The sequence below is a fragment of the Sarcophilus harrisii genome, chromosome X (genome assembly GCF_902635505.1).
Source record: "Sarcophilus harrisii chromosome X, mSarHar1.11, whole genome shotgun sequence".
NCBI lineage: Eukaryota > Metazoa > Chordata > Mammalia > Dasyuromorphia > Dasyuridae > Sarcophilus > Sarcophilus harrisii.
Genome location: NC_045432.1, coordinates 54,230,671 through 54,242,963, shown reverse-complemented (window position 1 = coordinate 54,242,963; position 12,293 = coordinate 54,230,671). Strand labels below are relative to the sequence as shown.

Sequence of the window (12,293 nt, the reverse complement as noted above, 5' to 3'; positions counted from 1 at the left end):
AATCAAAATGGGTATTTTAAATAAAGAACAATTATAAAAAATTGGAGGCATAGGAAGTTTATCTCGACTTGGGAAGAAAAGAAATTTGTGACTAAAGATAACTAGGAATTATGTTGAAAAGAAAATTTTTACATCAAATTCTTTTAAAAAAAACAAGTAAAAAGATGAAGGGAAAGCAACAAACTGGGAAAACATCTTCCGTGAAAGGTTCGATAAGGTCATTTCCAAAATATAGAAAGGGCCTAATTTATAAGAAACCATTTCCAATTATAAATGGTAAAGGATTGAACAGACAATTTTTCAGATGATGAAATTAAAATCATTACCATTATATGAAAGAGTTTCCAAATTTATTAATCAGAGAAAAGAAGACAACTCTGAACCCTTCACCTGTCAGATTTAAGATGACAGGAAAAATTGATGATTTTGGAGGGGTGGGAAAATACACGAATTGTTGGGTGGGCTGTGAAATCAACCATTCAGAGCAATATGGAATTTCCCAAAGTTATCAAATGTGATATTGACCCAACGGTTTTCTGGGCATACCCCAAGGAGTCTAAGAAGGAAAGGACCATGTAAAAATGTTTTGAGCCCTGTTTGTAGTGGCTGAAGCTGGAAACTGGGGCTGCCATAATGGGAGGGTTTAAATTGTGGTATTGAATATTTGGAATATTATTGTTCGAAATGACCAAGATGAATACAAGGTTGGAGAATTTGAACTAATCTATGAAAGCAGAACCAGAATATTAAACATCAACAACGATACTGTATGAAGATTATTTGTGGGGTTTTTTGACGAGACCTAATTCAGTTTCAATTGATCAATGAGGACGAAGACTACACCCAAAGAAAAAACACTGGGAAATGAATTAAATTTTTTTTTTTTTTCTTGGGTTACTTCTATTCTGAATCCAATTCCCCTTTGCAACAAGAAACTGTTTGGATCTGCACAACATTTATCTGGATATACTAAATATTCAAAATAGGGACTGTTCCCATCTAGGAGGGGTAGGGTGGGAGGCGGAACAGAAGTGAGTCAAGGGAAAGTTGTAAAAAAAATTACCCAGACGGTTCTTAATAAAAAGTTACATAAAAAAAAATTTCTTGGGTAAAGAAAGGGGAAAGTCAAAAAAAAAAAATCCACTGATCAACTCAAACAGATCCCTAAAGGAAAACCAAGGTGGGGGGCAGCTGGGTGGACAGTGAATGACACCAGCCCAAATCGGAGGACCTGAGTTCAAACACATCTGAATACTAACCTTCCTATTAGCCTGGGGCAATACCTAACCCCATTTTCTTGAGAAAACAAACCAATAAAAAACAAATAAATAAGAATATTATTCTTAATTTAAAAACCCAATCAAGAAAAGAATTTACAAAAACAAACAAAACAATTCAAAAACTGGGCACTTTAACTGAACAAGACCGATTCCACTACAGCAAAAAGGAAGGAATGGGGGGACCAAGATGGCGGAGAAGACACCGCGATTTCTAATCCTCTTCCCTTTTATCAATATTATATCGAGCCCCCAAAAAAAGGGGCTGCTACAAAAAAGATAAAAAGAACAACTCACCGCAAAAGAAAATTGGTCTCCAAAAAGGTTGTTCGGGGCCGGGGAGATGGGAACTGAGAGAAAAGGTTCAGGAGTCTCAAACCGAGGGTGAAGCCAAACTCAAAAAGGCGCCCCAACCCCAAATGGGCTTTTTCCTTGGGGCAGTTGGATCCTGCACCCAGGACGGCCGGTTAGCCTAATCTGCACAGTGGGGAGCTTGGGGCCGAGCTTTTCCAGGGCCGATTTGCATTGGGCAGGACACTGGGGCGGGTTGGTCTGCAGTCTCGCCAGCGCTAATACTCAAGTCCCAAGGCCCGGCTGGGCAGGACACTTTCCCTTAGTCTCAGCCCTGGGGGAATGTTCCTATCTAAAAGTTTGTGGTCGGCCAGTGGAAATCCACTTCCTGTTGGGGAAGGAAAAACTCTCCCGGGCCTCCCTACCTTGGAGCCGGTCGGTTTACATCTCCCCTCTTGCAGAGGGGTGGGCCCCCTCCTGGGAGACATACCCCTAAAGGCTTTAAAACAGAAAAAAGAAAAGAACCGGCTTCTATGAGAAAAGACAGGTCACAAACCTGAAGGACCTCAAACAGCAAAAATATAGCTGTTTTTTAATGTCTTCCAGAAGAGACCATTAAAAGTCTCAAAGGGTTAAGAAGATAAATGGGAAAAAGGAAAGAAACCACAAAAACAACAACTTCCTGAAATAAATTGGAAAAGTTAAAAATTAAAATGAGGGAAACAAATTGGTGAACGGGAAAAAATAAAAAAGAAAGGATTTTAAATTGGAAAAGACAAAGAACTCAAAAGAAAGTAGGATCTGTGAATTGGAAAAAAAATAATTCACTAAAAAAAAAATTAGTGAAATGGAAAAAATTCCCAGCCAAAACAATACATTCAAAACCAATTGGACATATAAAAAAAGTAAAAAAGCTAATGAAAAAATAATTTTTAAAAATTAGAACGAAAATTAAACTAATGATGCTTGAGACCAAAAGCAAACAAAAACAAAAAAATGACAAACTGGAAAAAACCAGTTATCTCTTGGACAGACTTGGAAAATAGATCTAGGAGAAATAATTGGATTTTGGCTTTCGAAAACACGGAAAAAAAGAGCCTAGATACTTTTTTACAAGAAATCATCAAAGAGAACTGAATTAATAGAATCAGAAGGTAAAATAGGATTGAAAAATTCATAACACCTTCAAAAAACCCAAAATAAAAACCCCAAGGAATATTGGGCCAAATTTCAGAACTATCAGATTAAGGAAAAAATTTTACAAACCCAAAAAAACCATTTAAATAGGGTGCCACAATAAGGATCACCCAAATCGGCTGCCTCTACATTAAAGGGCGAAGGGTGGAATTGATATTCGAGGCACAAGAACTTGGGTACCAGAATAAACACCAGCTTGGGCATTTTCTTCGGGAAGATGGAATTTAATGAACAAATAATTCCATTTGTTTCAAGAAAAAACCAAATAAAAAAAAGATCTCAACCATAGAATCAAGAGATCGAAAAGGTAAAAATAACTCTTAAATTGTATTTTGTTTTGGATTTACAAAAAATACATGTAAATTTGATTGTACTGATATAACAAAAAGAGAATAGAAAAGGGATGATGGAGAATAAAGGTGGGAAGGAGGGATAAAAAAGAAACCATCCCAAAAAGGCAAAAAGACACAACTGGGGAATTTAGAGGGGGAGAACTTTGAATCTTACCTCATCAGAGTTGCCCAAAAAAAAAAATAACTGACATTTGTTTTAGAAAATTCTTTCCTCATCATTAAAACGGGAGGAAAAGGAAAAGAAAGAAGTAATAAGGAAGGAAGGAAAAAGCCAAGGGGGGAGGAGGATTATAAAGAGGGTAACATTTAAACAAAGGGAAATAGGTTTAAAAGGAAAGAGGTTGGGAGGCAAGAATAAGTAAAGATAATCTGGGGGGTTATTAGGATGGCAGGAAATCAGTTTAATAATCAACCGAATGAATGGGATGAACTCCCCATAAAGAGGAGGCAGATAGCAGACTGGATCAAAAGTCAGAACCTACAATATTTGTTTACAAAAAACACATTTAAAGCAGGAGAACATAGGTAAAGTTAAAAGGGGACAAAATCTTTATGCTTTGGGAAGTCGCAGGGTAATTTTTCTCGATCAAACAAAAGCAAAAATTATCTAATTAAAAGAGATAAAAGGCTACATCCGTAAAGGGGACATAAACAACGAAGCAATAAATATTAAACATATACCAAAGATAGGCATCCAACTTTGGAAGAAGAGAGTTGCAAAAGAAATGAACAACAAAACTGTAAAGTGGAGATCTCAACCTTGCATCTCAAATTGACAAATCAAACCAAAAACAAATGAAAGAAAAAAGAAGTAAATAAATATTGAAAAATTAAATTATTTGGATCTTTGGAAAATTGAATGGAATGAAAGGAAAACTTTCTTCCAATTCATGGAACCTTTTAAAAATTAAATATTGGAAAAGACCTAAAATTAAATGCAAGAAAAGAAAAAAATGCCTTTTCAGATCCCGATGCAATAAAAACATTCAACAAAAGTTGGGGAAATGAAAAAAGATGAAACAAAAATCTCATCTTAAAGAATATTGGGTAACAGAAAAAATACAGTTAATAATTTCATAAGATAAGCAATGATGAACATCATAAAATTGTGGGAAGCCAAAAGCGGAATAAGAGGAATTTTATATCTGAAACATTGAAAAAAAAAGAAAGAAAGATTAAGAATTCAAAAAAAAACAAAAAAAAGACCAAATTAAAACCCCAATCAAATACTAAATTGGAAATTTAAAATTAAAAGGAGAAATTAAAAATTTGAAAGAAAAACTATTGAACAATTAATAAAACTAAAGTTGGTTCTATGAAAAAGCCAATAAAATAGATAAGCCTTGAAATTAGAAAAAGGAGGAGGAAAATGAAATTGTAGTCTTAAAAATGAAAAAGAACTTTCCAAATGAAAGGAAATTAGAAATAATAAGAGATTTGTCAACTTTTAATAAATTTGATAACCAGTAAATGGATAACCTAAAACATGACTTGACAGAGGGAAGTAACTTGAATAGTCCCATTCAGAAAAAAATAGAACAGGAATTAAACAACCTAAAGAAAAAATCCCCAGGACAGATGGTTTAATGTGAATTTTCCAAACATTTAAAGAAAAGGTCTAATGCTATAAATTATTTGATAAAATGGGAATGAAGGGTCCTACCAAATTCCTTCTTAAACAGACTTTTATTAAACAGGTAGGCTGAAAAGAGAAAAATTATAACCAATCTCCCTTGAATATGATGCTAAAATCTTAAATAAGAATTAGCAAAAGATTCGAAAATCATCTCGGGATAATACACAGTCAAGAGGTTTTCCAGGAATGCAGGGCTGGTTCAATATTAGGAAAACTATCAATTAATTGGATATTAAAACCAAATTAACAAAACCATATGATCATCTCAAAGATGCAGAAAAGAGACAAAATCCAACATCCATTCCTATTCCTTGAGTATAAAAATGGACTTTCCTTAAAAAATCACAGCATCTATTTAAAACCATCATAAGCATCATATGTAAGGAGACAAACTGCAACCATTCCCAATAAGATCTGGGGAAACAGGTTGCCCCTTCACCGATATTTTATTGTATTAGAAACCTATATAAATAAGGCTGAAAAGTTAAAGGAATAAAATAGGCAATGAAAGAAATTATCCTTTTCAAAGACATGATGGTATACTTGAGAACCCAGATTCTGCTAAAAGTTTTAAAAAATAATCCCAACTTTGGTTGCTGGTTATAAAATAAAATAAGTCATCACATTCTTTTATCACTAACAAAATCAACAGTCAGAGTTACAAAGAATTCCATTTTAAAACCTACGAAATATAAAATATTTAGAATCTATCTGAAGGAAAATCAAAACTTTTGAGCAAAATTACAGACCACTTTTCACCAAAATTAAGTCTGATCTAAACAATTGGAAAAATAAATGCTCTTGGATGGGGAGCAAATATAAAAAATGACTATTACCTAAATTAATCTATTTATTTGCGCTTAAATCAGACTCCCAAAAAACTATTTTAATATAGAAAAAAAAAAAAAAAGTTCATATGGAAAACAAAAGGTCAAAATTTGGGGTTAAAAAAAAATCAAATGAATGGCAGCTGCCAGATCTAAAATTATATTATAAAGCAGCGTTACCAAAACTAGGTATTGCTAAGGAATAGATTATTGATCAGTGGAATAATTATTCAAGGGAAAAACAGTCAACAAATTAGCAACCAGTCTTTGAAAACCCAAAGCCCCAGCTTTTGGGATAAGAACACTGTTTGATAAAAATTGCTGGGAAAATTGGAAACTAATATGGCGAAACTAGGCAGTCCTTAACCCGTACACCAAGAAGGGTCAAAAATGGGTTAACCTAGGCATAAAAAATAAATTATTAATAAATTAGAACACAGGAGGTTTACCTCTCAGACCCTTGGAAGGGGAAGGTTTTAAAAGAACTGAAATTCTGATCACAAAAGAAAATTTGATTATCCAAATGGTTTTGCAAACAAAACAATCAGACAAGATTAGAAGGAAAGCAAAAACTGGGAAAATTTTTAAGCAAAGTTCAAAAGGAATTTCCAAAATTTATGAAATTAACCTAATTTATAAAATAACCATTCTCCAATTGAAAAATGGTAAAGGATTGAACAGACAATTCTCAGATGAAGAAATTGAAACTATTTCGTCAATGAAAAGATTCCAAGTATTATTAATCAGAAATAAATTAAGACAACTCTAAAATCCCTACACACCTGTCAGATTTAAGTGGGAAAAAAAATGATTGTTGGGGGGATGGGAAAACTGGGGACATTGATACATTGTTGGTGGGTTTGAACAATCACCATTTTGGAAGAGTTTGGAACTATGTCAAAAATTTCAAACGTTCCCACCCGGTTTACTACTGGCTTATATCCCAAAGAGTTATAAAGAAGGAAAGGACCGTGACGAATGTTTTTGGGGCAGCCCTTTTGTAGGGTTTTAAAAACTGAAACTGAATGGATGTCCATAGTTGGAATGGCTGAATAAATTGTTATGAATATTATGGAAATTTTTCTTGGAAAGGCCAAAGGGATGATTTCAGAAAGGCCTGGAGAGACTTACATGAACTGATGCTGAGTGAAAAGAGCAGGACCAGGAGATCAGTATACTTCAACAACAATACTATGATAAGTTCTGATGGACCAGGCCATCCTCAACAAATCCAAATCATTTCCAATGGAACAGTAATAATAACCAATATGCCCAGAAAAAGAACTCGGGATGACAAAAACTATTACATTAAATTCAATCCCTTTTTATACACCTGCATTTTGATTTTTCAAAGCTAATTGTACAATATTTAAGTTGATTCTTTTGTACACCAAAATAACTTTGTCATGTATATTTTTGTATCTAATTTATATTTTAATATATTTAATATCTCATCATCCTGCCATCTAGGGAGGGGGTGGGGGTAAGATTAAAAATTGGAACAAGGGGAAATTTAAATTTAAATTACCTGCTATATCCTGTAAATAAAGGTATTAAATAAAAAATAAATAAAAAAAAATAAAAGCATCATTTACAATATAGAGGAACCTCTAATTTTAAAAATCGCCTTCCCAGTTGATAAATGGTCAAGGAGGGAACGAAAATTTTCAATGAGGAAATGAAACTTTTCTTCAATGAAAAGAACCAAATCCTCTGATCAGAGAAATGTAAATTAAGACAACCTGAGAACCACTACATACCGTCAGATTGCAAGATGGGAAAAAAAATTGATGAATGTTGGAGGGATGGGAAACTGGGACACTGTCTTGTTGGTGAAAAGAATCCAGCCATTCTGGGAGCAACTGGGTTACAAAAGTTATCAAACGGCATATCCTTTGATCAATTCCCTTACTGGGCAGATCCCAAAGAGATACTAAAGAAGGGAAAGGGACCTGTTTGCCAAATGCTTGGCAGCCCTGTTTGGTTTAAAACTGGGGAATGGTTGCCCCAACTGGAGAATGGTTGGTTTTGGTATTGAATGTGATGGAAATTATTGTTCTGTAAAAATAAAGAAAGATAAATACAAGGAGGTTGGGAGACTTGCATGAATGTCTGAGGAAATGGAGGACCAGGGTCATTATACACTTCAACAACGTCTGAAGAGGATGTTTCTGATGGAAGTGGATTTCGAAAAAGAAGCTCTAATTCAGTTCAATTGATCAAGTGGACAAAAGCTACACCCAAAGAAGAACACTGGCAAATAGGGTAAACTGTTTGATTTTTGTTTCTCTTCCAGGTTATTTTTACCTTCTGAATCCAATTCTCCCTGTTCAACAAAGAGAACTTTCGGCCCTCGACATATATTGTATCTAGGATATGCAAAAAATTTATGGACCTGCCACGGGGGGGGTGGAGGGAGATGGGGAAAAGTCAGAACAGAAGGAGTGCAAGGGATAATGTTGTAAAATTACCCAGGCATATTTCATCAATAAAAGTTACAATTTTAAAAATAAATAAATAAAAATAAAGGTATAACGGTTAAAATATATATATAAAAAAATTTTCTGAAATGGAAATTTATTTATTAAGAATTCTTCCTGATTTTTTTTGGGCACATAAAATTTTTGGTTTCTTTTCTTTTTTCTATTTATTTTTTTTCTACTGAGTTTTAATTAAATATTTTAAAATGTAAATTAAAAAAAAATATTAGCACACTGGAATGGCCATTTAAAGTCTCCCTTAAGGTTTACTGGGTAATGGCTTTTAAACTTAGCAAGAAGTTTTGGCAATTATCATCAAAACCCTGTTTGATTCTATAATCCGTCAGATGACACAGCAACTTGCTGTGGGCTCCAGGAAAGTGAATAATCTCCTGTTCAAAGTGCAAGGAATAACAAAGGCCCTGGGATAGTGGAAACATCTCAACCCAGTGGGGAGAACAAAGGAAAGAGACTGGGAGAGGTCCTTGGAACGAAGACCTCCCCAAGATCCTTGGCAAATGATCCTGGAGGCTGAGGGATAGAAGCCCACAAATGCCAGTAAAGAATGTCTTAATTGTAGTCTGAGGAATTCTTTTGTGGACTTGGGAAGGGCAAAATGTTCAGGACCCCCAACTTTCAAGGTAGGATCCATTTAAACCTTTAAATTCAAAATACATAAGCAAACCTTTGGGACAGACACCACCACTTCTGGTTTTTTCTAAGGCCATAAACATTTTGAGAGGAAAAAGACATAAACACCCCCAAGCCTTCCAGCAAAACAGTCCCTTAAGGGGAAACAACTTCCACTTGAAGGTGGCCCTCAAGGCTGTAAAATTTTAAGCAATAAAATTTAAAAATAGTCTTTTATCTAAGCCCGTTTAATAAGTGTCCAGTGCCAGGCCTTAAGCCTCTGGAAAAGGGTTTGGAAAACTGAGAGTGTCCATTTGGGTGTAATCAAGAAGTTCGGTGTTTCCTGAATGAAGCAGTGCAGGTAGATTTAAAGGAGAAATGTTAAGACACTGTGTTTTTTCTTTTCAGCAAAAACCTCCCTTTAAGGGATGCCATGCTCGTAATGCCCAAACTTTTCAAAACTTTTACCTTTCCTTTCACCTATAAAGTCTAAGCAAAGGGGGTATGATATCTTCTTTTCCCACTGCCCATCTTGGGAACTTCCTAAAAACACATTCACAACCTTATTTTATTCATTCCTCCTCCTTCCCCAAAAATAAATTATCTGACCCCAAACCCGAAAGGCAACCAAAGTTTAAGGTTCTCTAGTTTGGGGCGCCTGTGGGTATGAACAAGGGAACATCCTTTTTTTTTTTTTTTTTTTGACTTCCCAATCTTGTCTGATAGTTTGTTTGTACAAAACCAGTTTTTATAATAAAATTTTCTTTTTAATAGTAATGATTCTAGTTCTCTTTGGTCAAAGCCTTCCCAAGGTCTGAGATTAAACCTTTCCTTGTTCCTCTAATTTATTAAATTTCATTCTTTATGCCTGGGTATGAACCCATTTGCCTTATCTTGGTGTATGGGTTAAGTATGGATCAAGCCTGTTCCCATGTTCCAATTTTCCCGCAATTTTATCAAACGTGTTCTTATCCCAAAAGCTGGGATCTTTGGGTTTTTAAAACAGGTTTTTATTTGTTGACTGTTTTTCTGAACCTCTCTTTCCACTGATCAACTAATCATTCCTTTAGAATCCAAATAGTTTTGGAACTGTCCTATATAATTTTAGTCTGGTCAGCAAACCATCATTTGATTTTTTTTCATTTTCCCTTGAAATTCTTGACCTTTTTTTTTTATGAACTTTGTTGTTATTTTTCTAGGTCATTAAATGTTTTTGGGAGTCTGTTGGTTTGTAAAAATGGTGTTTGGTAATTTGTCCTTTATTATATTTCTCGCCCTATCCAAAGAGATTTAATATTTTCAATTGGTTGTAGCAATTTGGGACACATCCTTTTAAGGACTATGTGTGAAAAGAGTTTTTGGGTACATCAACTGACCAAAAATTTAATCTTCCTCCTTAGATGAAGAACCCAAAGGCAGTTCCTAGAAAGTCAGAGGCTGTCAACAGGGAACCTTTTTGTTTGCAAACCCCGTTTAACTGAACAAAACAAGGGCCCAGATCCAGTACCGGCTGGGGCAAAGGGGACTGAACAGGATCAGACACAATCTGTTCTTCAGGCTCTAATGCAAAGAAACAAACTGCTGGTCTTCCCAATGAGGGGGGAGGGATATGAGGAAGGGAGACAACTTGCAATTCAAAAAGGTTTTCAGTGAATTCGTTAAGGGACAGCTATGCTCATATTATGAGATTATATAGCAAAAGCACTTGATACACCTTAAAGCTAACCTTCACTGTTGGCTATTATTATGACACTTATTTTATCCCTTGCTTCTTACACTCCTCTGTAGCTATATCCATTACGTCTTTCCCATGTGTGAAAAGCATGGATCTTCACCCCTCAGATGATCCAGGAGAAGTGGGTCACCTACCGAGCTACAACACACCAAGGGACTGGGACTTACCATCCATGAAATGGAGACTGAGTCCTCTAATCCACTGCCCCCACCTTCAGCCTTGCTTCCCCATTTGAGGGTCCCACTGGCCATTCCTCGGCTCAAACCTCACTTCTAGCACTGAATACATAGTCCTGAAAAGGTCAGATAGGTGCTGACTGTGTCAGATCCAATAGGTTTTTTGCTTGACCCAAACTCACCACTTGATCAGGGGTGTTTATAAGGAAGGGTACTCACCACAAAAATGCAAAGGTCAGTGGGTAGAAACTTTTAGTCTGCAGAATTCCTCAATACCTGAAGTACAAAACAACCAAAAAATGATATAAGAAAATTGTCTTGAAGTGATAGAACTAAAGGGGAAAGTCGGAAAAAAAAATCCACTGATCAACTCAAACAGATCCTATAAGAAAAACACCCAAAAATATTGTTGTGGGGGCAGCTGAGTAGTACAGTGAATAGAGCACCAGTCCCGCAATCAGGAGGAACTCAGTTTAAACATGATTGGAGATACTGAACACTTCCTAGCTATGTAACCTGGGGCAAGTCACCTAACCCCAGTTTTCTTGAGCAAAACAAACCAATAAACACACAAATAAGAATATTATTCTTAATTTTGAAAACCCCAGATCAAAGAGAAAATTCTACAAGAAACAAACAATAACGATTCACATATACTGGAGCTATAATTTCAACTGAATAGGATAGATTACCAATTACACTAAAAGTGTAAGACTGGAGCAGAACTAAATATGATCTGCCTTTAAAAAGCAAAACTGTCAAAGAAATGGCAAATATAGAAATTACACTCCCCCAATTAGAATTAGGTGCAGAGAAGGAACTGACATAGAGGTATGTGGAGGAGGGCGGGTAGTAGTTCTGAAAACCTACTCATATTGACCATGTTAAATATGGAAAAATACATACATATATATGGATATGCATAAAAATATACATACATATGTATGTGTGTTTAAATATATATATATATATATATATACACACACACACACACACACACACACACACACACATATACATACACCCCATGAAGTATATACCATCCTCAAAATCTAGAAGTAAATAAGGGGAAGAAAATAGGGTAAGGTATGGTATAGAAAGTTGTTTAGATTAATGCAAATGGGATAATGTGTACCATACAGGGAAGAGGTTAAAGCGGGACGGAAATGGTGGGGAGGAGAGAAGATAAGGGAGAGAAGAAGGTAAGAGAGGCATCCATGGCAGGGAGGTGGTTAAGAAACTACAAGACAAAGCTAAGGAGTATAACTAAAGTAAAAGAGTTAGCAGAGAAAGGAAGACACATATATCTATATAACTAAATATATGTATACATATATGACTATATACACATTATAATAAGGATCAGAAGTACAATTTATTAGAAAGAAAAAATGAAGTAAATAACCATTGATTTTAAGACAAAGTCAAACTTGAACAATCAATTCAAAGAGAAATCTACGTCAGCAACATTAATAGCATACTAGATGTGTCTACATTTGTGTGAAAGCACATGTATGTCTGTATACATAAATGTAGGTAAACACATATAGATGTCTGTGTGGAAAAGAATATGTATATATTTATTGATATTCAGAACCCCCCCTTCCATATATACGTATATGTGTGTATTTATGTATAAGTTGGCATGTGCATGTCTATGCATAAAAATACCTGCACTTAACTGTTGCCTG

At 35.1% G+C, this 12,293-nt stretch overlaps 1 long non-coding RNA gene across 8 annotated transcripts in view; it reads right to left on the bottom strand.

Annotated features, from left to right (window-relative positions):
- The window catches only part of LOC116420199, a 34,625-nt gene that overhangs the window by 10,439 nt on the left and 11,893 nt on the right, over positions 1–12,293 (bottom strand). For 3 of the 8 annotated variants that reach the window (XR_004230480.1, XR_004230486.1, XR_004230481.1), the window contains one exon: positions 10,205–10,878. The exons of 3 other annotated variants lie outside the window; for them this stretch is intronic. This is a non-coding gene — a long non-coding RNA (uncharacterized LOC116420199). Of the gene's footprint in view, positions 1–10,204; positions 10,879–12,293 lie in introns of those variants that run through there. 2 more of the 8 variants (XR_004230485.1, XR_004230482.1) reach the window with 2 other exon arrangements.